The sequence below is a fragment of the Mus musculus genome, chromosome 3 (genome assembly GCF_000001635.26).
Source record: "Mus musculus strain C57BL/6J chromosome 3, GRCm38.p6 C57BL/6J".
In the NCBI taxonomy this organism is placed as follows: Eukaryota; Metazoa; Chordata; class Mammalia; order Rodentia; family Muridae; genus Mus; species Mus musculus.
Window position 1 is genome coordinate 4,789,689 of NC_000069.6, and position 26,066 is coordinate 4,815,754.

A 26,066-nucleotide genomic window follows, 5' to 3' on the forward strand; every position below is an offset into this window, starting at 1 on the left:
CATAACTGAAAGAAGTCAGGACTGGAACTCAAGCAGGTCAGGGAGCAGGAGCTGATGCAGAGGCCATGGAGGGATGTTCTTTACTAGCTTTCTTCCCCTGGCTTGCTCAGCCTGCTCTCTTATAGAATCAAGACTACCAGCCCAGAGATGGTCCCACCCACAATGGGCCTTTCCCCCTTGATCACTAATTGAGAAAATGCCTGACAGTCATATCTCATGGAGGCATTTCCTCAACTGAAGCTCCTTTCTCTGTGATAACTCCAGCTGTGTCAAGTTGACACAAAACTAGCCAATACAGAGCTAAACAAGGAATTTTCACCTGAGGAATACCAAATGGCTGAGAAGCACCTGAAAAAAATGTTCAGCATCCTTAATCATCAGGGAAATGCAAATCAATGCAACCCTGAGATTCCACCTCATACCAGTCAGAAAGACTAAGATCAAAAATTTGGGTGACAGCAGATACTGGCGAGGATGTGGAGAAAGAGGAACACTCCTTCATTTTTGGTGGGATTGCAAGCTTGTACAACCACTCTGGAAATCAGCCTGATGGCTCCTCAGAAAATTGAACATAGTACTATTGGAGGATCCCGCAATACCACTCCTGGGCATATATCCAGAAGATGTTCCAACCAGTAGGAAGGACACATGCTCCACTATGTTCATAGCATTCTTATTTATAATAGCCAGAAGTTGGAAAGAATCCAGATGTCCCTCAACAGAGGAATGGATACAGAAAATGTGGTATATTTACACAATGGAGTACTACTCAGCTATTACATAGAATGAATTTATGAAATTCCTAGGCAAATGGATGAACCTGGAGGGCATCATGCTGAGTGAAGTAACCCAATCACAAAAGAACTCACATGATATATACTCACTGATAAGTGGATATTAGCCCAGAAATTTAGTATACCCAAGACATAAGATACAATTTGCAATACACATGAAACTCAAGAAGAACAAAGACCAAAGTGTGGACACTTTACCCCTTCTTAGAATTGGGAACAAAACACCCATGGAAGGAGTTACAGACACAAAGTTTGGAACTAAGCCAAAAGGATGGACCATCTAGAGACTGCCATACCTGGGAATCCATCCCATAATCAGCCTCCAAACACTGACACCATTGCATACACTAGCAAGATTTTGCTGAAAGGACCCAGATATAGCTGTTTCTGGTGAGGCTATGCCGGGGCCTAGCAAACACAGAAGTGGATGCTCATAGTCAGCTATTGGATGGATCACAGGGCCCCCAATGGAGGAGCTATAGAAAATTCCCAAGGAGTTAAAGGAATTTGCAACCCTATATGTGTTACAACAATATTAACTCACCAGTACCCCCCAGAGCTCGTGTCTCTAACTGCATATGTATCAGAAGTTGGCCTACTTGGCCATCATTGGAAAGAGAGTCCCATTGGTCTTGCAAACTTTATATGCCTCAGTACAGGGGAACGCCAGGGCCAAGAAGTGGGAGTGGGTGGGTAAGGGAGTGGGCAGGGAGGGCATGGGGGACTTTTGGGATAGCATTGGAAATGTAAATGAAGAATACCTAATTTTAAAAAAAGACAATTCAGATTCCTCTTTATGGGTCAGAGCCTAATGCAAAATAATTAGGTCACACTACCTAGGAAAAGATTAGTCTTAGGTTGCTCTCTCTAGAGTGAACAAATATATATTAAGAGAGTATCATGTGTTTGGACTTTTCTGTATACAGCTATTTCTTTCTGAGTTTAACACAATCATATGTATCTGACAAGGAGAACCAGTCCTTGAGTCTTACTAAACTCTTAAAGCCTACAATTTAGGGATTTTTAACATCAAAAACTGAATTCAATGACCTTCCTTTATTCATGAAGTTTCTAGCTTTGCGGATCATGTTATATCAATATCAAATGAACTAAAACATTATTAAACAATTCTTCCCCTAAATACCAATCAATTTCAGGATCCCACAGTAAGAAATTTTACAACCTTCTCTTGGAAGTTACACATGTGTGGGAAGCCACATGTGTCGTTGCAGAGTGGTGCTGGCTACCGCTGGCCACCATGCATAAGTTTGGGCAAATAACTAATGTGTACATATGCAGTAAAGTTTTTTTGCCAAGATACTGCCTGGCCCGGGCATGGTAATGAGGTTCTGTTAGGTACTGAGAGAATAACCAATCAGATGAGGAACATGCAAATGAGGTAGAATGTATAACCAATCTGGGTGTGAGACACACCTCTCCTTGGTCTATATAAGCAGCACCAGTTCTGGGCTCGGGGTCTCTTCACCTCTGCAATCAAGCTTTCCCAGTAAACGTGTGCAGAAGGATCCTGTTGCAGTGTCTTTCTTGCTGGCGAGTCGGGTGCCCGAAAGACACATGAACAATTCACCATTTTCTCAATGTTCCCAACTCATTTTCTATCACACTGTGTTTTTCTGTTTTTTTTTTTTTTCCCTCTATTATTCCTTTTTACTTATCCCTGGTTGCCATTTCTTTAGTACTTTGTCAATGATATCTTTCTAGAGCTGTGCTTTTGTTCTTTCTTACTCATGAAATTTCCTACTGGTTATTGCATAGTTTTAAACGTTTGCACAGGGACAGGTTGCAAATTATATTTCTACTCAAGATATTTCTTCTAAACTCCAGACTAATGCCCATACTGTTATTTAATATTTTTTATTGTTTTTACTGAAAACTTAACATGTCTTTGAGATTAGAAAAAAGTATAAGGACCACATGTGTCCAAATTGCTTGAACACTTTATTCTGGGAATGTATTAAGGGAACTAGTGTTGTCTCAGATGGAACCTAATCTGCTAGAGCAAGTCTCTCTCTCTCTCTCTCTCTCCCTCTCTCTCTCTCTCTCTCCTCTTTCCACACAAACATGCACATACATACACAATAAAAATATTTTATGTTCATTTAAAAATATAAATTGCACTTGGGAGGCAGAGCAGGTACTGGTAGTTTAAAGCCCATTTTGTATTTATAGGGAATAGCAAGATAGTCACAACTGCATAGTAAGACCTGTCTCAAATATAAATACATATGTAAATGCAATGTATGTCATACATGCATGTGAGTATGTGTGTGTGTTTCCATGAGGAGGCTAATATAGTCACAGCTGTGAAGATAAGTAAATGTGAAATTTCATTCATACTCCTAGTAGATGCTGATAAAGATTCATCCAGCTCTTCTCAGAAAAGACTCAAATGATGCCCGTTTTTCAGTTTTCTCAGTGTAGAACAAATCACAATTGTGTAATGTTGAAGGATGAAATTGTCATAACTTTGGAATTGTGTGTGTGTGTGTGTGTGTGTGTGTGTGTGTAGATGAATGGATCGTGTGAAACATGTATCCATGCCTATAGTTAAAGCTATAAACTGTATGGATTAATTATAACTTATAATGATGATGTTTGTATTCCTACACACAAAGATTCAGTAAATGCACTCAGTTAAGCTGCCACTAAAGCTTCATGGTGCCTAGATATTGGTTTTGAATTGTTCAATGATAGTAGTAAAAATGGCCTTAAAAGAGGAACAGTGAGAAAATACCACCAGTCCTTCCTCCTCCTCTTAAATGTATTATACGGTTCATATTGTAGGTTGTTACACTAAAGCTAAAGTGGGAAAAGAACAGATGGTAAAACAGAATGCACCATAAGTTTGGATAGTGTCCACTGAGAGGAAAATGCTTTATAATTGGTAAATACTATAATGAAGAATGTTAATCCATGTTGCAAGGATTTAGAAATCAAGCTGCGTCTGTGTAATATGAACTTCACCAATAAAGCAGTTTTCCCATCTGAGTTATCAAAGGATCAAACTGTGATTCAAACACATTTCAATATAAAGCCATGTGTCAAAGAACACACATAATATGCATTCACTAATAAGTGGATATTAGCCCAGAAGCTTGGAATACCCAAGATGCAATTCTCAAAACACATGAAACACAGAAGAAGACCAAAGTATGGATACTTTGATCCTTCCTAGAATGGGGAACAAAATACCCATGGAAGGAGTTACAGAGACAAAGTGTGGATCAGAGACTGAAGGAATGACCAGCCAGAGACTGCCCCACCTGGGGATCCATCCCATATACAACCACCAAACCTAGAAACTATTGTGGATGCCAACAAGTGCTTGCTGATAGGAGCCTGATATAGCTGTCTCCTGAGAGGCTCTGCCAGTGACTGACAAACACAGAAGTGGATGCTCACAGCCATCCTTTGGATGGAGCACAGGATCCCCAGAGAAAGACCTAGAGAAAGTACCTAAGGAGCTGAAGGGGATTGCAGCACCATAGGAGGAACAATATGAACTAACCAGTACCCTCAGAGCTCCCAGGGACTAAAACACCAAGCAAAGAAAACACATGGTGGGATGCACAGATCTAGGTACATATGTAGTAGAGGACGGCCTAGTTGGTCATCAGTGGGAGGAGAGGCACTTGGTCCTGTGAAGCTTCTATGCCCCAGGATAGGGGAATGCAGGAGTAGGTGGGTTTGTGTGTGTGTGTGTGTGGGGGGGGGCGATAGGGGATTTTTGGAGGGGACACCAGGAAAGGTGATAACATTTGAAAGGTAAATAAAGAAAATATCTGAAAAAAAAAGCCATGTATTGTAAAACCTCTTACTTCTGAGGGGTCACAGCATGCGTAGCCAGCATATTCCTAAAAATAACAAAAGAACAAAACCCCACTTGTGACTTTTGACTTTAATTTGCTATGAGTAACTTCAGGTGTGTAGCCTATTTAGAAGCTCTATATAATTGAAGGACCTGTGGAAGCTCTTAAAGTTATTCATTGCTTCTGTGAATATGGGCAGAAGGCAGCTGCTGTGTACCTGTGGATGCCCACTTCATCCCTCTTTCTCTTCTATTTTAAGCATTTCTGGACGCTATCTATCTATACCTGGTTTGTTTTGTGGCCCAAAAAAAACACGCATAAAAGATGATTCTGAAACAGAACATTTCTAGCCCAGTGATTATTACTGAACATGTAAAATACCGTGTTTCCTTGACTCCATGCTAATATTTTGTGGAAAATGTGTTATCTTGTGTTCATCATGTTTCTTATTTAAGAAAACTGTGAACCTGCTTGCAGGAATGAGTCCAAGGCCGAATTTGCTTGTAATTAGTGTTCCAACAAATTGATGTGCATAAAGCAGTCTGTGCTCTCAGCACCTTCAAATTCCTTGCATCAGTCACCAGATCATGATTTACTAATAAGGTTTCAGGCTTGTAAAATAGCCCAATTCTAACCATGTATTAATTTTTAATTTGGCATTTTAAATGTAACTAACAAAAGACCCTAGAACTCTGACAGGACCCTACATTGTGAATTACTTTAAAGAGGTTTCAATATGGTGTACAGTGATTTCACTCAGAAAAGATAAGGAAAATAAATGTGTGTCTACATAGACATCACAGAACTAGAGTTCTCGTTCTTTCTTAAAGATATTTATGTTACATATTTTAGATGGTTCACTGAAGAATCCCAAGACTGAGTCTGAAACTTGGTTGTTTCTAAATTCACAATTAGATGATAGCTGATGCATCTTGGTTAATAAATTTTATATTAGACGATTTGCTCCTAAAATAATTCATTGGCACTTGCAAAATATTTTAAATGAGAGTTGGTATAGCCTATAAATCATTTGAATCACCTTGTTACTTGCTGCCTCAGTCTGTTATGAAGTAGTAACTCGGTGAAAGCTCTTGGAAGATACATGATTTTGCTTTACAACCTTATTTTCAAAGGTTTGAGATGATCATTAATGCCAAAGTCCAGAACTGTCCAGATCTGTCTCAAAGGAGAAAGCACAGCAGGCAAAATTCCCTTACCTAAACTATCATTAAACTCAGGGAGTTACCATACTTAATGTGAAGAATAAGCACAGAAAATAGTTTTTAAGGAGCCCTATGTATAAGGAAAGCCTACAGTCACTTATGAAAGATGTTCTTGAAATAACAGAATGTTGCCCACAATAACAATGTTTATTAGCACATAAATAAGGGGTATAAATGATGTTGCTTATCTATGGAACAAAACACAAAAGATAACTTATTAACAAAAAAATAAATTGTTTCACAAAATATGAGATGGTAGATGTGACAAAAAATAAATAAACATTTTATTTGCACAAAATGATGCCTTTATAATCTATTTAAAAAAATATACTTGCCACTAGGTGGCTATTTCTGATCAGATCATTTTACTATTTTAATTACATTTTTAATATCCTGGCTGCATAAACAAAGATAAATTACAAACCCTGCACAATCCGCTGCTAGCACAGGCACAATCAGTAATAATATCAGCTTTTGTTTGTGCCTCTTCTAATTAGAATCTGAAGCCGAGGCTTTGTCAATCAATAATTTTAATTTTAGAATCGCCTTTTGATCTTACTCTTCATGTTTGTTTGGGAAATGATCAGTAGACAAAGCTGATAATTTATGCAGAAACAATCTCTCCACAGTGCTCCAAGCAAATCTTACCACCCCCACCAGCCTGCAGACTGAGCCTGACAGGGGTCTAATTAGCATGCAGATATGTGTCGCCTCATTGGCAATTCAAATTGCTTTTTTATAATGTACCTCAAATTGTGCTACTCAAACATTGTATTTGATTTCCAAAGCCCCCTGGGCATCCTGTAATGTCTGCCTTCATCCTGGGTATGAGGCATTTATTGAACAATCTGCTGAAACTGGCTGTCTTTTTGAAAACACCCAAATACCCTATCCTGGAAGCCTTGATTCCTCACTTCAGAGAGCACTGCCTTCTCCTGTAGATTCCTTGCACTACATAGGTAGGTTTTGAGATGACAGGTTCTCTCATGAGGTGCCTCTCCCACGTGGTTAATCTATAGAGGACTTCAGTCTTATGCCACTCATTTTTTAAGTGGGGGAGGAGGGCTAGTGAGCACACATTAATATGTGGCACATAACCGCATCCCTGAATGCCAGTCTTCCTTCTTCATTAAATAAAAATGACTGGATTGCAAAGGTTGATTTTCTCATTGCCCACTTACATAGACATACACTCTCAGGGTTGCTTTCTCAGCACACGCATACAACCTCTTTTACACAAACCTATGTACCTATCCAAGACAGCATATCACATGCCTTTGTCACTACTGAGTTATGTGTGTGAAAGTTGCCTGCAATATTACAAATTCCAGCATACACTGAGGCTTTTTTTTCCCCATGCAGCAACAAGTGGCAGAATCAATGGTGTACAGTTATTCAGCAATGTAATTCATTTCACTGGGTTTGGCTTCTAGCCAGACTCGCCATCTGTCTCCAGCTCTCCCTCTCCTGGTCTCTCCCTCTCTTTCGCTTGAATTTGTCCTATTCTGTAATGTTACGTGCCTGTCATCCTTATCCTATGCCAGAGGTACACTGCCAGCCTCACCCCTTTTCCGGAGCGGAGTTCTCTGACTTCAGTGGCACTTGGGATATTCCACATCAATGGGAAGACAAGAGTAAAGGGGGGAAAAAGGAGTAATGCAATAACAATTATTATAATTATAATACTGTGGGATCCAGTTGCTCCTGTTTCTGCCTTTTATCCAAAGCCCGGAGACAGTTATGCATCACCCAGGAAGTTTCCCTGCTTCATTAGAATATCTTTGTTTTCTTTATCATACGCTGGCACCACACGCCAGTACACCACTCCATGGAATGCCTGCTGTTGGACACTTGCAGAGCTCTGCCACCAAAGAACCTCTTGCACTGGAAATTGGGTACTTCTCTAGGATCTTATGTGTGCTTGCTGTTTGAAGCTGCAGAAAAGTGAATAATCAATTAAGTATTGATTTCTTGTAAGATTTGGTAAATTTCAAAGGCAAGACAAAGAGGATGGCTTAAGGAAACACTGCAGGGACTTGGCGTAAATTAGACAACTAACGGAGATGCAGAATAAAATAACACCTCAAGTGAAGATTTCCTTGGAAGAATTAGCACTAGCTATTGGAAGACAACGGTGGATTTAATCAAAATAGAAGGCATGCAAGAATTTCACCCGTGAACGAGAAAAAGGAGCTAATTATAACCACCTTTTAAATGGAGCTAATTTGACTGAATGGATGCAAATGTGCTTTACTTATGGATGAAGAAACAAGCCTTTCTGCATGATCTTGGGATCATTTTATCTGCTAAGCATTGCAGCTCCTGTGCCCTTCTACACATTTTTATTTCCAGAGAAGGTATTTATATGTAAACAAGAGCTAACCATGCAAAAGATTCATCCATCGGGACAATAGACTACGGTATATGAGCTATAATTATCACTTGCAGACTCTCAGAATCTCCTCTAACTTGGGGCTTTTGCAATCTTTGCATGCAGCATGTTATGGTAATAAATGAAAGGTGATGCACTGTTGTGATTTTTTCGATGTATATTTTATTAATTTTAGACTTTTAAATATGTCAATTCTGGATTATATGGCAATAAATCAATAATGAAAGGAAGGGAGTTGGTGTGCAGGGTGGTATTAGGCATTAACTGTCTTCTTAGAGATCAAAATTCCACCAACCCATAAGCTCTTTAATTATAAAAGAATGATAAATTTTTGACAATTGAAGGATTGGTTTTATAATGGGAAAATGTGTTATAATCAGTAAGAGAAGAATATTATATTTCCTCTGTATTTGGAATGTTCTTGACTGGTTAACTTCTCTGTTGCTGAGGAGGAGTAAATAGCGTAGAACAGGCAATGAGAAGGGTATGCAGTGACAATGCATTGTGCCTGTACATCACCACCTTTCAAGCTCGATGCCTGTTAAACATTTGTTTCCATTTCTATTTTTCTTCTTTTCATCCTTTCTGTCTTGCAATTGACATTCTCTGAGCACCCATAGGAACCAAGTTACCTTAAGCTTCAATACAAAGACCTTGTAAGAATAATGAATCCTCATTTGCATAGACATTTGTATTCAGATTTGCCAGGCTATAAACTTGGCAGATCAAGCAGAATATTAAGTAGAGGGTTCCTGGTAAACTGTTGCTCTTAAAATTGCTAAGTGCTCTCTCGCCCTGCTTTCCCTCTCCTCTGTCACTGCAGGTGAAGTCTTCTTATGAAGTGGATTTGCTCCTTCATCTTTCAGTACATGATGTCAGTCTCAAGCAATAGCAGGTATTCTAGTTAAAAGGACAATATGAACTGTGATGTAAATATTATCTTTCCTGGCCAGAGATGAGAGAAAGTTTTTAAAATAGAGAAAGTGGTGGATAATTAATACATGTGTGTGTGTGTGTGTGTATATATTCAAATATTTATATATTCATATGTATAAATTAATATTTTAATCCTGTCTGGCATGTTCAAAAGTTGGAATATGTGTTTTAAATCTCCTAAGGGACATAGCAGAACAAAGGCAGCTCTTTATTCTGTAAATGATTAAATTGTGCCATTGAGACTCATCCTTGATGGGCTGCTCATGCCATTCTTGAAATGTTTGAAATGCCTTATTACAGTAAGTCAAGTCATGGATAGACGTATGTAATTCTTTATTTTGCTTGGTTCTGAAAGAAAATGAATAGGAATGATTATGGCTACTTTTAACAAACTAGAAATATGTCCTGTAAGGTCATGTCTATATGGCAGCAATAAATGAAGTGAAAAATGTTTATTTTCATTTCCCTGTTCAGTCCACTCTGTAGTTCAAAACAAGTGCGTGATTAGGAACACATATGCAGGACTTAATTTTTCATACATTATCAAGTATTTCGGAATCTTGTGAACAGAATATAAATTGATGACCTATTAACAAACTCTCACTTCTTGAAGGCCTTTTATTTCCCAGAAGATACTCATCACTGTGGGCAAACTAATGACACATGTTAAGGAATTCAGTCTTATGGAAATCATCTAAAGGTACTTTTTCAATGGTTTTTCTCTTAAGTTCTATTTTCAAAAACATGTGCAATATAAATGATGGTATGCAGACCGGGTTTATCATACAGGGTTTCCTTTGTGTTATGTGGTGGGGAATTTCAAATTTGCTAAAATTACCCTAAGCTACTGATTTAAATAACTATTACTTGAAGTACAGATAAGGCTCACTTTTATGTAGGAAAAATAAGAAAATATGTACTAAATGATACTAGATTTTTTTTGTGAGGTCAAAAACATGCATCATCAAATATTGTGACTGAAAAACAGAACAAACACCAAAAGCTTGTAAAAATATATCTAAGAATTATTGGTACCATGTGTATTAATTAATTCATTACAATGTATAATATTCTAAAGTAAGTTTTAGTTGTCCTTCATAGGCTAACCACTTTATCATCTAGAAAGAAATAATATAAATTGTGGCTTTGGTATAAATTATAGATTTGTATTCTAAAGTCTTACTATTTACTGAAAATAAGTAATTTGATATTTTTATGAAATCATTCCCACACTGGAAAATAACACTAACATCACTAATTTACAAAAAAAAAAAATGTCATATATACTGTTTTGTGAAAAAGTAGTTTATTGTCATCAAGTTGCCTGCATAGTAATTGTGGATCTAACTAGACAATGTTTAAATGGACTTCTCCAGGGGTCTTAATGAGAGCAAGCTGTAATGATTAAGAACCATCAATATCACAACATAGTGCAAGCAAAGGCTACAGCCTATCACATCAAACAAAACATCAGCCTGTGTTTTTATTAAAATATATGGGATCTTTCGTATAGATTAGAATTTTCATTTAATATGTTATAAATGGTATATTTACTAATATAGAAGAAATTATGGACACTACTAAAAGTAAGAATACTTCCAATTCCATTCAAGAATATACACATTCATTACAAATTCAAATACCATTAGAAAAGAACACATTTATATTTACACTTTTCTTCACCACTGCCCATCAATTTGAATCTGTCTTCTATAATAAATGCTAATGATGTAGTTAATTACATCTGTGTGTGTACTTACAATGCAGGTTTAGAAATTAGCCACTGATGATCTCTATCAAGAAGAAAGACTATGCTATCCTCTCATTTGCCTTCTGAACAGCAAGAATGAAAATTCCAAAATCATAGTGGGTTTTTCAATATCCACACAGAAAAGTAAGTGTCTCTTAGGTAAAGGTCTTAATATGTATGAATTATTTTCTCATCTTTCTACATAGGAATGCAAGTGGATATATACAATAAATCAGAGGTTTTCAACCTATGGGACCTGGCCCTTTAAAACTGAATATAACTGTCAGGTTTTCCCTACCATAACGAAACAGCCTATACTCAATAAATACTAAGGTTATTTTAGACAGACATGATACTCAAGGATGTGGAGGGGATGCTAGGGCAAGCTAGGTGTTTTGTGGATAGATTAGAGTAGCAGAACCTGTATTTATTATCTTGAGAACTGGGTTTTGCTCTATATAAAATCAACAGTGTTACAGTAGTCATTGACTGCAGACTTTGAGTTACTCAAGAGGCACTCAAAAATGGTGATACTTGTGTTATAATCCTCAGAAGCTACAGGTCTTCATACCATAGCACCATAACATTCAAAGTCAGCTCAAGACTTTGACTTCTACTGCAAAGGAAATATAATAACACTTGATCAGTTAAATTTTCTTTATGTGTTTCTTCTGAAACCATAAAGGTGATTTTTAAAAGAACTCTTTCTAATTATTAAAAAAAAGAAATATATGATGATTTCCTGTCATCTCTAAGAAGGTAAAAATAGATGAGAGGCTGGTAATGTATGATAAATAAATGGATAGATAATAGCTACATAAAATATAGACATTAAATTTCAACTTAAGCATTTCTTTCACTAATTTAAAAATGTTTAAATCATTTCTGCCTAGGAAATATAAATAATTAGTAATTTCAAGTTCAATTAAAAACAGAAAATACATGACTCGATATCATATGTATGTGTGAACATGTATCAGTCTAAAATATGCTCTGTCTATATAAATGGATATTTGATATAAGTAGTGATCATAAAAGAAAGATACAGAGTGGAAAATAAAACCACCCAATTGGGGAAGATCAAAGAAAGAAACTATCACTCCTGGCATTATTTGATGGTCTCTTCTCCAAACTTAAAATCAAGTTTCAATTGTTATATTTACTGCTCAGTCTCCTTTTTTTTTCTAGCTTATTCCCAGTACAGGGCACTCCAGGAGTGAATACAATCAAAGAGATTGTTAGAAAGATTTTGCTAAAATCAGGAAAAATCAAACATTAATTTGTGATGTTTAAAATAGCATAATTGAAACCAGTGTTGCATTTGATTTTTAAATCTTGGTTCTTTTAATATTACTATTATTTAAAAGTAAGTTTTAAGCAAATGATATCTACTGTATTTTGCCAAATATTTCTTTAAATATTTAGACAATAACACAAATAGTCTTGTAGAGAAAGAAAATTCTGATTCTCATAAAACATGAACAGCATAAAAACACTGATTAAGATAGCCAGGTAAAACAGCAAGCATTGCTAGTTTGATTTCAGAACAAATGTCACTTTCGAATTAAACTATAATTCTTTCAAACTCTTTCAAACATTCACACATAAGGTCACATTTGAGCTCCCCAAAAGACTCACCCAAATTCAGTTAAAACTGTCTGTCAGTAAAGTCTCTACAGATTGGCTTCTCTCCTATGATCTGGACATTCTGGTGTCTATAGACAAGCACCATCACTTTCCTGAGGAAATTGGTGTTGCCTTACTAAACTAGACAACAAATTTTCTAGCTTGCCCGCCTGCCTGCCTTCCTTCCTTCCTTCCTTCCTTCCTTCCTTCCTTCCTTCCTTCCTTCCTTCCTTCCTTCCTCCTTCCCCCTCCCTCCTTCCCTCAATCTCTCTCTCTCTCTCTCTCTCTCTTGTTTTTAAAAGAGACTTGGAGGTTGCTAATAAATTATTGTGTATGGGATATTTTCTTTATTTACGATTCAAACGTTATCCCCTTTCCCAGTTTCTCCCCCAGTAGCCCCCACCCCATATCCCCCCACCTCTACTTCTATGAGGAAAATCCCCCACCAACCCACTCTCACCTCCATGCCATCCAATCCCCTATGTTGGGGCATCAAGCCTTTACAGGATCAAGGGCCTTCCTTCCCTTTGATGCTCAACAAGTCCATCCTCTGATAGATATGCAGCAGAAGCCATGAGTCCCTCCTTGTGTAGTTCTTGGTGGGTGGCTTAGTCCCTGGGAGCTCTGGAGGATCTGGTTGGTTAATATTGTTCTTGCTATGGAGTTGCAAACTCCTTCAGCTCCTTCAGTCCCTTCTCTAACTCCTCCATTAAGGAACCCTACTCAGTTCAATGGTTGGCTATGAGCATCCACCTCTGCATTTTTCAGGCTCTGGCAGAACCTCTTAAGAGACAACTGTATCAGGATCCTGTCAGCAATCACTTTTTGACATCCACAATAGAGTCTGGGTTTGGGTACTGTATGTGGCATAGATCCTCAGGTGGGGCAGTCTCTGGATGGCCTTTCCTTCAGTCTCTGATCCACACTTTGTCTCCTTATTTGCTCCTGTGAGTATTTTGTTCCCCTTTCTTAGGAGAACAGAAAGGACTAACACTTTGGTCTTCATTCTTCTTGAGCTTCATGTGGTCTGTTACTGTATCTTCATCATTCTGAGCTTTTGAGCTAATATTCACATATTAGTGAGTACATGGGTTACCTCACTCAGGATGTATTTTCTAGTTCTACCCATTTGCCTAAGAATTTCATGAATTCGTTGTTTTTAATAGCTGAGAAGTACTCCATTGTGTAAATCTACCACATTTTCTCAATCCATTCTTCTGTTGAAGGGCATCTGGGTTCTTTCCAACTTCTAGCTATTATAATTAAGGCTGCTATGAACACAGTAGAGCATGTATCCTTGTTATAAGTTGGAGAATCTTTTAGGTATATGCCCAGGAGTGGTATTGTAGGGTCCTCAGGAAATACTATATCCAACTTTCTGAGGAACAGTCAGACTGATTTCCAGAGTGGTTGTAGCAGCTTGCAATCCCACCAGCAATGGAAGAGTGTTTCTCTTTCTCCACATCGTTTCCAGCATCTGCTGTCACCTGAATTTTTGATCTTAGCCATTCTGATTGGTGTGAGATGGAGTCTCAAGTTTGTTTTGATGTGCATTCCCTGATGACTAAGGATGTTGAGCATTTCTGTAGGTGCTTCTTTGACATTCAATATTCTTCAGCTGAAAATTTGTTGTTTACAGCTATACCCAATTTTTAATAGGGTTACTTGATTCTCTGGAGTCTAACTTCTTGAAGTCTTTGTATATATTGTATATTAGCCCTCTATTGGATGTATAATTGGTAAAGATTTTTTCCAATCTGTTGGTTCCCTTTTGTACCAGTGCCCTTTGTCTTAGAGAAGCTTTGCAATTTTATGAGACCTCATTTGTTGATTCGAGGCTCTTCCCAACTTTCTCCTCTACTAGTTTCAGTGTATCTGGTTTTATGTGGCAGTCCTGATCCACTTGGACTTGAGTTTGGACAGGGAGATAAGAATGGATCAATATGAATTGTTCTACATAATGACCACCAGTTAAACCAGCACCATTTGTTATAAATGCTATAATTTTCCCATTGGATGGTTTTAGATCCTTTCTCAAATATAAAGTGACCATAGATGTGTGGGTTCATTTCTGGATCTTCAACTTTATTCCACTGATCTTTCTGGCTGTCTCTGTACCAATACCATACAGTTTTTAATCATTCTTGTTCTGTAAGAGGTCAGGGATGTTGATTCTACCAGAAGTTCTTTTATTGTTGAAAATATGTTTCACAATCTGGGATTTTCATCATTCTAAATTAATTTGAGAATTGCTCTTTCTAAATCAGAATAATTGAACTGTAATATTGATGGGGAGTGCATTGAATCTGTAAATTTATTTTGGCAAGATAGCCAATTTTACTATATTAATCCTGCCAATCTAAGAGCATGGGAGATCTTTTCATCTTCTGAGATCTTTGATTTCTTTCTACAAAGACTTGAATTTCTTGTCATACATATTTTTCACTTGCTTCATTATAGTCACACCAAAGTATTTTATATTATTTGTGACTATTGTAAAGGATGTTGTTTCCCTAATTTCTTTTTTCACCTGTTTACCCTTTGAGTAGAGAAAGGCCACTGATGTGATTGAGTTAATTTTATATACAGCAACTTTGCTGAAGTTGTTTATCAGGTTGGGAAGTTCTCTGGTGGAATTTTTGGAGTCACTCAAGTATACTATCATATCATCTGCAAATAGTGATATTTTCACTTCTTCCTTTCTAATTTGTATCCCTTTGACCTCCTTTTGTTGTCTAATTGCTCTAGCTAGAACTTCAAGTACTCTATTGAATAGATAGGGAGAGAGGGCAGGCATGTCTAGTCCCTGATTTTAGTGAAATTGCTTCAAGTTTCTCTCCATTATTTTGATGTTAGCTACTGGTTTGCTTTATATTGCTTTTACCACGTTTAGGTATGGGTCTTGAATTCCTATTATTTCCAAGACTTTTAACATGTTGTTGAATTTTGTCAAATTCTTTCTCAGAATTTAATGAAATGACCATGTAGCTTTTTTCCTTTGTGTTTGTTTATGTAGTGCATTACTTTGATGGATTTCCATATATTGAACCATCCCTGCATCCCTGGGATGAAGCCTACTTGATCATGGGGAATGATTCTTTTGATGTGCTCTTGGATTTGGTTTGTGAAAATTTTATTGAGTATTTTTGCATCAATATTCATAAGGGAAATTGGTCTGAAGTTCTCTTTCTTTGTTGGATCTTTGTGTGGTTTAGGTATAAGCATAATTATGGCTTCATTGAAGGAACTGTGTAGTCTTTCTTCTGTTTCTAATTTGTTGAATAGTTTGAGGAGTATTGGTATTAGGTCTTTGAATATCTGACAGAATTCTGCACTAAGCCCATCTGGTGCTGGGGTTTTTTGTTTTTTGGTTTTTTTTTTTGTTTTTTTTTTGTTTTGTTTTTTTTGTTTTAGAGACTTTTAATGACTGCTTCTATTTTTTTTTTATTTTTTTAGGGGTTATAGAACAGTGTAGATGGTTTATCTGATTATCATTTAACTTTTGCACCTGATATTTGTCCAGACAATTGTTCATTTCATCCAGATTTTTCAACTTGATTGAGTAGTGCTTTTGTAGTAGGATCTGATGATTTTTTTTGAATTTCCTTTGTTTTGTTGTTAGGTCTCCCTTGTCATTTTATATTTTATTAATTTGCATACTGTCTCTGTGCTCTCTGATTAGTCTGGCCAAGGTTTTATCTATCTTGTTGAGTTTTTCAAAGAACCAGCTCCTGGTTTTGTTGACTCTTTGTATAGCTCTTTTTGTTTCTCCTTGGTTGATTTCAGCCCTGAGTTTGATTATTTCTGACTGTCTACTTCTCTTGGGTGAATTTGCTTCTTTTTGTTTTTGAGCTTTTAGATGTGCTGTTATGCTTCTAGTGTATGCTAACAAATTTTAATAGCAGAAAATAAAGGCATTAGGAAGAAAATGAGAAACTCCGGAGAATGTGAGTGTGGGTTTCTCAGAGTCTTCCATTTTTCAAACATTATAATTAAGGTTACAAGACAGTTAGTTTAATGGACAGTGACAATTGCAGAGATATGTGAAGGACTTTCAATCCTAATATTAAAAAGACTCTTCAAATAACTTTCTAGTTTCTTCTGGGCATTCTGTTGTCCCTCAGCTGAGGGTTTTATACTTTAACAAATAACTGTTTCTCATTGCTTGATCAACTGCTTAATATATAAATAACATCTTTACTACATTTTATCTTAAACATCCATTTTTGACAAGAAAAATATCAACAACCATCAACTTTATCCCTATGGTCATGAGATCACTCAATTTCTTTTTTTCCAAAATACTATCACTATGCATTTCTCTGTGCTTGGCACATAGTTATAGAAGGTGAACCATAGTACAAAATGAGGAGATCCACTCAAAAAAAAAATTGCAATCAAATGTTCTATTAGTTATCATAGCAAATGATAACCACTATAGAATTCAAATTGCAATTTGATATATTTCCTAAATATACCAACATAAAAAATGAAATAATTATATGAAAATAGGAAAAATGTTCTTTTACTACACAGTTGTTGATTTCTTAAACGTATATTTTAATTATAAGAAACTGGACTCTAATCTGTTAGTAAATTTAGTCTTGGGATGTATTATTTGGATTAGGACAGAAATCAATTTTGGCTATACATATGTATTTGGAAAATAGGTTTAAAAAAACACAGTTAGTTGAGTTTTTTTAAAGTTAATTGTAAGCATGTTTTGATATACATCAAATGACAACCAGTAGCAGTTTTATAGGAGATTTTGTGAAATTTGAAACCAAGTCAATTTTCCCTTATGATTAAAAAAAATCTATTATTGATTTTGCATTTTAATAGATCCTTGACTTATGCATAATTTCAAAGCATCACAAATAAGTCTTCTAGAAAATATTGGTTCTCTGAGACCCGTGGATCTCTCAAATTCTACACATTTCATTTTACAGATTGAAAAATAGAGACAGTCATATTAATTAAGGTTATTCTCTTAGCAGACATGTCTTTATTTGTTGGGAATATTTGCTCCCTTCCACTTGACAGATTTGTCATCCCAGACATCAAATGGGCTTCTCTGAAAAATAGGCTATTTTAGCTGAAGCACAATTGCAGGACTGCTTTAATTAGAAGACACCATGATCATCTGGATTTAACGAAACTAATAGAATGAAGTATAGTTTAAATATATTTTGTCTTAACATACATAGTTTTTAAAAGACAATTAACTAAGAAAAATGTAACAAAGTCAATTGAATAATTAATTGACTCTGTAAGGATCCTAGACTCCTGTGTGTGTCTATGTGTGTGTATGGAGAACATAGCACTTGTGCTAAATATAATGAATTCCGTGGTTTCTAGTAATGTTGTATGCTTGCTTCCCTCAGGTTCAGAGACAGGTTTCCATTTTTTCTGGACTGAGTGCAAATTTCTACTAAAAAACAAAACAACAAAGCAAAAAAAAAAAAAAAATCAGAACGAAAACAGCTGATAACAGCAGTTTGGCCCTAAGAATAGATGAACAAATAGCAGTACTCCTTAAAGGCCTGGGTCATGATTCAAGAGTCAAGAAATATCAAATGACAAGAACTTCAAGAAAGAATGTAAAGATCTCAGAAGCTGGAGAGATCTCCCATGTGCGTGGATTGGCAGGATTAATATAGGAAAAATGGCCATCTTGCTGAAAGTAGTCTACAGATTCAATGCAATCCCCGTCCAAATTCCAGCTCAATGCTTCAGAGTTAGAGCAATTCTAAGATTCATTTCCTTGATCTTGGAACATAAGCCATTGGTATTCTGTTCAGGAAATTTCTCCTGTGTACATGTGTTTGCGTATTTCTCCTACTTTTTCTTCCATTAGATTCAGTATATCTGGTTTTATGTGGAGGTCCTTGATCCACTTGGACTTGAGCTTTGTATAGGGAGGTAAGAATGGATCAATTTGCATTTTTCTACATGTTGACCACCAGTCGAACAAGTACAATTTGTTGAAAATACTGTATTTTTTCCACTGGATGACTTTAGTTCCTTTGTCAAATATCAAGTGACCATAGGTGGATGGGTTCATTTCTGGGTCTTCAATTCTATTGTATTGATCTTTCTGGCTATCTCTGTACCAATACCATACAGTTTTTATTACTATTGCTCTGCAATACAGCTTGAGGTCTGGGATGGTGATTCCCCCAGAAGTTCTTTTTATTGTTGAGAATAGTTTTTGCTATCCTGGGTTTTTGTTATCCCAAATGAATTTGAAAGTTGCTCTTTCTAACTCTATGAAGAATTGAGTTGGAATTTTGTTGGGGATTGCATTGAAACTGTAGACTGTTTTCGGCAAGATTTTTACTGGCCATTTTTTACTGTATCAATGCTGTACATCTGTGATCATGGGGAGATCTTTCCATCTTCTGAGGTCTTTTTTCATTTCTTTCTTCAGAGACTAGAAGTGCTTGTAGTACAGATCTTGCATTTGTTTGGTTAGAGTCACACCAAGCTATTTTATCTTGTTTGTGACCATTGTGAAAGGATTTATTTCCCTAATTTCTTTCTCAGCCCATTTATCCTTTGATTAGAGAAAGGCTACTGATTTGTTTGATTAATTTTATATCCAGCCACTTTGTTGAAGTTATTTATCAGGTTTAGGAGTTCTTTGGTGGAATTTTGGGGTCACTTGAGTATACTTGAGTTACATCTGCAAACATTAATATTTAATTAACATTTAATATTTTGACTTCTGTCTTTCCAATTTGTATCCATTTGTTCTCCTTTAGCTGTCTAATTGCTCTAGCTAATTGCTAATTGCTTCAAGTACTCTATTGAATAGATAGGGTGAGAGTAAGTAGCCTTGTCTAGTCCTTAATTTTAGTAGGCCTGCTTCAAGTTTCTCTTCATTCAATTTGATGTTGGATACTGATCTGCAGTATATTGCTTTTACTATGTTTATGTATGAACCTTGAATTCTGTTGTTCTAAAAGGGAGAACCTTTTCACTTATGATTTTGTTAATTTGGACTTTCTCTGTGCCCTCTGAACAAACTGGCTAGGAATTTATCTATCTTGTTGATTTCATCAAAGAACCAGCTTCTGATTTGGTTGATTCTTTGTATAGTTCTTTTTGTTTCTACATGGTTAATTTCAGACCTGAGTTTGATTATTTCCTGCTGTCTATTCCTCTTGGGGTTATTTGCTTCTTTTTGTTCTAGAGCTTTCAGGTGTACTGTCAAGCTGCTTATGGGCTCTCTCCAGTTTCTTTTTGGAGACACTCAAGCTATGAGTTTTCCTCTTAGCACTGCTTTCACTGTGTCACATATGTTTGGGTATTTTGTGCCTTCATTTCAACTAAATTCTACAGTATTTAATTTCTTTCTTTTCTTCTTTTATCTGATAGGATGCATGGGATTTTTTTCTATCTTCTTGTGTCTGTTGAGGTTTGTTTTCTGCCTGACTATATGGTAAATTTCGGAGAAGGTACCATGAGGTGCTGAGAAGAAGGTATATTCTTTAGGATGAAGTGTTCTGTAGATACCTGCTAAATCCATTTTATCCACAATTTCTGCTAGTTTCATTCTGTCTATGTTTAAACTGTGTTTCCCTGATCTGTACATCGATGAGAATGGGATGTTGAATTCCCCCACAATTATTGTGTGAGATGCATTGTATGCTTTCAGCTTTAGTAAAGTTTCTTTTGTGAATGTGGGTGTCTTTTCATTTGGAGCATAAAAGTTCAAAATTGAGAGTTCTTCTTGGTAGATTTTTTTTTTTTTTTACTTTGATAGGTACAAAGTTTCCTTCCTTATCTTTTTTGATGACTTTTGGTTGAAAGTCGAATTTATCTGATATTAGAATGGCTACTCGAGCTTGTTTCTTGGAACCATTTTCTTGGGAAATTGTTTTCCATCCCTTTACTCTGAGTTGGGTGCCTGTCGTTGAGACTGAGTTGCGTTTTCTGTATGCAGCAAAAAATGTTTTTTGGTTTTTTTTTCCAGTCTGTTAGTCTTATGCCTTTTTATTGGTGACTGAGCCCATTGATGTTAAGAGATATTAAGGAGTAGTGATTGTTGCTTCCTGTTATTTTTGTTGTTAGAGGTGGAATTAGGCTTGTATGGCTATCTTCTTTTCTGTTTGCTAAAAGAAGATTACATTCTTGCTTTTTCTAGGGTATAGTTTTTCTGCTTTTGTTGAAGTTTTCCATCTATTATCCTTTACAGGGCTGGATTCATGGAAAGTTTTTGTGTAAATTTGGTTTTTTCATGGAATATCTTTGTTTCTCCATTTATGTTCATTGAAAGTTTTGCTGGGTATACTTTTCTGGGCTGGTATTTGTGTTTTCTTAGGTTCTGTATGACATCTGCTCAGGATCATCTGGCTTTCATAGTCTCTGGTGAGAAGTCTGAAGTAATACTGATAGATTTGCTTTATATGTTACTTGGCTTTTTCCCTTACTGCTTTTAATATTCTTTCCTTGTTTTTTACATTTGGTGTTTTGACTATTAAGTGATGGAGGAATCTCGTTTCTGGTCCAAACTGTGTTCTGTAGGCTTCTTGTATATTTATAGGCATCTCTTTATTTAGGTTATGGAAGTTTTCTTCTATGATTTTGTTGAAGATATTTACTGGCCTTTTAAGTTGGGAATCTTTACTCTCTTCTCTACCTAATATCCTTAGGTCTGGTCTTTTCATGTTTTCCTTGATTTCCTGGATATCTTGGATTAGGAGCTTTTTGTACTTTGCATTTGCTTTGACTGATGTGTCAATGTTTTCTGTGGTATCTTCTGCACTTGAGATTCTCTCTTCTATCTCTTGTATTTTGTTGGTGATGCTTGCATCTTTGACTCCTGATTTCTTTTCTAAGTTTTCTTTCTCCAGGTTTGTCTCTCTTTGTTCTTTCTTTTTTTTTTATTTTTTTCATTAGATATTTTCTTTATTTACATTTCAAATGTTATCCCCTTTCCTAGTTTCCTCTCTGAAATTCCCTATCCCCTCCCTCTTAAAGAAGAAACACAAATCCCTTAAAGAATTACAGAAAAACACAACTAAAGAAGTGAAGGAACTGAACAAAAACATTCAAGATCTAAAAATAGAAATAGAAACAAACTATGCCCCAGTATAGGGGAATGCCAGGGCCAAGAAGCATTCCTGTGAATACATTTCCCTGTGTTCTCCTGTATTTCCTTAAAGGGGGTCTTTATGTCCTTATTAAAGTCCTCTGTCATCACCATGAGATGTGATTTTTAAATCAGAGTCTTGCTTTTCCGGTGTGTTGGGATATACAGGGCTCGGTGTGTTGGGAGAATTGGGTTCTGATGATGCCAACTAGTCTTGGTTTCTGCTGCTTATGTTCTTGCCCTTGCCTCTTGCCATATGGTTATTTCTGATGTTAGCTTGTCTTCTTGTGTCAGTACTCCTGGGACACCAGTTCTCTCTGGGAGGAATTTGGGTATGGAGAGTTCTGGCACAGGGTCAGTTCCAGGTCTCAGATGGAAATCAGAAGGATCCTGTCCGTAGCTCTTCCTTGTTTCCTGTGTTCTGACGGCTCTGCGCACATCCCTGTTGGACCAGGAATTAGAATAGAAGTGATGGTCTTATGGTCTTACTTATTATGCTCATAGGTATACCAGCAATCCTGGGAGACCAGATCTCTCCAGGCAGTATTTGGGTATGGAAAGCTGTGGCACAGAATCAGCTCTAGGCACAGACAGGAACTAGAAGCATCCTGTCCCAGGATGCTCCTTGATTCCTGTGTCCTGAGGGCTCAGGGCAGGTCCCTCAGAGAGGAAGTGGTGGTCTTTCCTCTGCTCACAGATGTGTCAGCACTCCTGGGAGACCAGCACTCTCCCTGTGTTGTTTAGCTATGGAGAGCTATAGCTACAGCTCCAATTCTATGGTACAACAGTTTAACTTTTAAAATATCAAATTCTCTCTCTCTCTCTCTCTCTCTCTCTCTCTCTCTCTCTATCTCTCTCTTTCTGAATCAGAGATAGTTGCAGGAGATTTAGCAAATTTTCCAAGGTAACTAGAGCAGTAAATGACTGAATCCAGATTTATATCCAGGTTTGCTGATATGCACAGGTCTCATTTAACTGTTCCTATTCAGTATATCTCTTTTATAGCTGTCTCTGATTTAGGAAATAATGAACAGGTATTTTAACATCAACTTCTTAGCAAGTTTCTTCTTAAACATTTTCAGAGCATCATATGCATATGTATAAATCACATATCATTTCCAAGTACTTTGGCATGAGGTCTTCTTTTATATCAATTTCATCAGAATCTCGAACTGTCCTGCAGTTATAGGTTGTCTATCAGCATAATTAGTTTCCTTAACTTCTATATTGATTGATAGCTGATTTCATCATTTTATTTTCCTGATTTTTCAGTGACCGTTTCGTAGTCTGGTTATTTCAACCTTCACAATGACCATTTCAGTGAAGTATTGTGACCTAACTGCCTAGAAATCATCTGCAACTCCACTGAAAAAAAGGTAATTATATAAGTTTTAGGAGGTCCAAATATACAGAACAAAGATTTTTAATAAATAATTTTTAAAAGATATGAAGGCTCTTGTATAATATGTTTTTATTCTATATATTGCCACATTAATTTTTAATTCAAATATGATCACATCACTTCCTGAAGCCCCTTGATTTTGTGCTGATGTCAAATTAGCTATGATAATCAGAGAAACAGTGTGATTTTCTTGTTCATTTAATGGTAGATTCCTATTGTGTAATTTCACTTTTGATTTTAATATTGTAAGTTTCATATACAAATAAAACATCTCCTCCTTATCATTTTTGTGACTTTTTAAAAACTAATAAGTTCAATTTCCATACAAGACTTACTTCATATTTTATGCTCAGATTTTTAAAATCAAATCTGCTGTGTAAATTTACATACAATTTTTTTGTGAAAGTACCTATTTTTATCTACTGAATAAAGTTTTTAAAGTATGTTATATAATGACTATGTTTAAAACTTGTTTTCTGCTACTAAACAAAAACTATTTTTAATATTTAAGTTAGGATAATATCAGAGTAAGGTGGATAAAAATTGACTTTCTCCTAACAGTGAAGTACCACAAAATATTAACAAAAAATACATAAGAAACAAACTTGTCATGGAGAGAAGGAGGTAAACAAGTTGTCATGTTCTTTATAATTTTGCAATAATTGACATTACAGAAACAGAAGTTTTCAGATCTACCAATGGAATCAGCCAATACAGAAACATGTTCATTTCTTCAGTCACAGAACAGCAAACTACAAGAATTGAAACCCTTTTTCTGCAAGCTTGAACTTCACATTATTTTAACAGTTTCTATAATAATCAAAAATATTTATCTGGTCCTACCTAGTAATGAAACCTAATGCATCCTGTTACTATCTACTATCGAGAGTATGTTTTTAAATCAGACTATGCATTAAAGCAGAATTTGTTAAATGCAAATTTTACCAATGTTGTTTGTCTTTTTTTCAGCTCTCTATGGAAAGAATAATTCAGTGTCTCTGGATTACTCGTGGATGTTTGAGTAGCAATTTCACGATCAACCTATTGTTTTACCTCCAACACAACTTAACCCACATTTCCAAGGATGAAAATTAACTTCTTAAGAAAAAACTACTATACAATAAGCAATCAAAAGTCTTGGAAGAAGGCTAGGTGGAAGATTAAGCTAGTGTCGCTAAGCTGGAGTGGATCGTCATAAATCACACAAATGAAAATAAAAGGAACATTTTTAAAATGAGAATGGTATCTTCGCTGTTAGCAACGTAGAGATATAGCTAATGGAAACTGAAAATGGGAAGCATTTGTATTCACTGTTTAAAAAGTGTGCATAAACATATATATAACCAACAATTGGAAGCCAATAATCATCAGTATTGATTATTATTAAAGGGTTGTTTAAATAAATTTTTGTACATCAACACAAGAGAATACAGTGCAACAAAAGGTGATGAAATAGTCTGTTTATCTGATCCTACCCAATAATGAATGCGAATGCATCTTATTAATACATATAGCAATGTAACATGTATGTTATATAGATATTGAAAGTGAGTTCCAGATACGATAAGGAAAAAGCAAGATATAGAGAAAGCATATTATATGTTTCCATGTGCATTTGGATATGTATGTATTTTATTGCAATATGTAAAAAAAAAGGGTCAAAGACATAACTGCTCACTTAAAAGCAAACTCCATTTCACTTTTGCTTCTTTTGACAAATTTTAACAAACCATATCAATGTTAAACCAGAAGATAATTTAGTTAATGTAGAACAATGATTTAAAGATTTATATGACATATTTTTGATATTCTAGTCATGAAAATCATAATTACCATAGAAACAGCTTACTATAATGGCTCATGCAGTATAAAACTAAAGAAAAGCCATTTCATATTGCAAGCTATGAAATAATTCATTTGGGATAAACAACCAAGCAGTACTGCTGGCAGGATTGCCAGGTAAAACTCTTGTGGTTATTTGCTGACTCAATCAAAAGTAAAAGGTTATATTATTCATTCAATGTCAGAAATTAAGATATTTGTTTGTGGTCAGATTTTCTTGCTGTTTAAGTAAAATACTTTGCTGTTTAAAATGAAATTTTACATAGTATTCTAGAGTTATATAAATAGATTGTTACAGATATTAAAGTATAAAATTTTAGATGCTAATGATAAGGAATATTATTCTCTGGTTCTTTTACCAAGGTGTGGTAACCAAGACATCTAACAAGAGTTTATCTTGTTTGAAGGATTTCTGAGGCCACCATGACCAAGCCTGAGAAGGAATCCCACAATTAGGATTTGAAATTTTATTTAATGTCTCACTGCTTGTGGTAGGAGAATTTTCTAATTATGCAAGAAAATTTCCTTCAGTTTATCTTTTTAAATTTTCATTGTGTTATAAGATAGTACATTTCTATATAATTCTTTAAGTGCTCTTCATTCTGATTAAACACACACACACACACACACACACACACACACCACCCTTTTCTTCTCAATCCACCCATTTCTTGCTTTGCTTAAATATTTTCACTCCCAGTACTCCAACTCTTTACTTTCTTTCCCTATATTGTACTATCTAATCTCTCTGTTTCAATTCACTTACATGTTCATAATTTCACTTCCTTCATAGCTGATATGATTTGCTCGTGCATATCTACCATATTTTATTATTCATTCATCAGGTGACAGATAGTTAGGCTTTCTCCATTTGCTAGCAATTGAGAAAAGAGCAGAAATGAGCATGAATGGCCAGGTATCTGTACAACATGATACAGAATCCTTAGGCATATGCCCAGAAATTCAAATGGGCCATGTGGTAGTTTCATTTATATTTGTTATTGTTTGTTTGTTTTGTTCTTTGTTTTAAAAACATCCAGACTTAATTTCAAAGTGACTACTATCTTATATCTATCTTATATTCCTTCTGAAAATATAAGTGCTCCCCTTTTCTACATCTACTTCAACATTTTTTGTCACTGATATTCTTAATCATAGTCAGTCATTCTGGCTA

The 26,066-nt window shown here is 35.8% G+C and overlaps 1 long non-coding RNA gene across 1 annotated transcript; it reads left to right on the top strand.

The window, feature by feature from the left end:
- The first annotated feature begins 9,019 nt into the window (after positions 1-9,019).
- On the top strand, positions 9,020-25,223 carry 1110015O18Rik (RIKEN cDNA 1110015O18 gene). Its single transcript, NR_045272.1, has 4 exons — positions 9,020-9,134; positions 9,789-9,875; positions 10,943-11,069; positions 24,020-25,223. It is a non-coding gene; the product is annotated as an RIKEN cDNA 1110015O18 gene (long non-coding RNA).
- Positions 25,224-26,066: the final 843 nt, after the last annotated feature.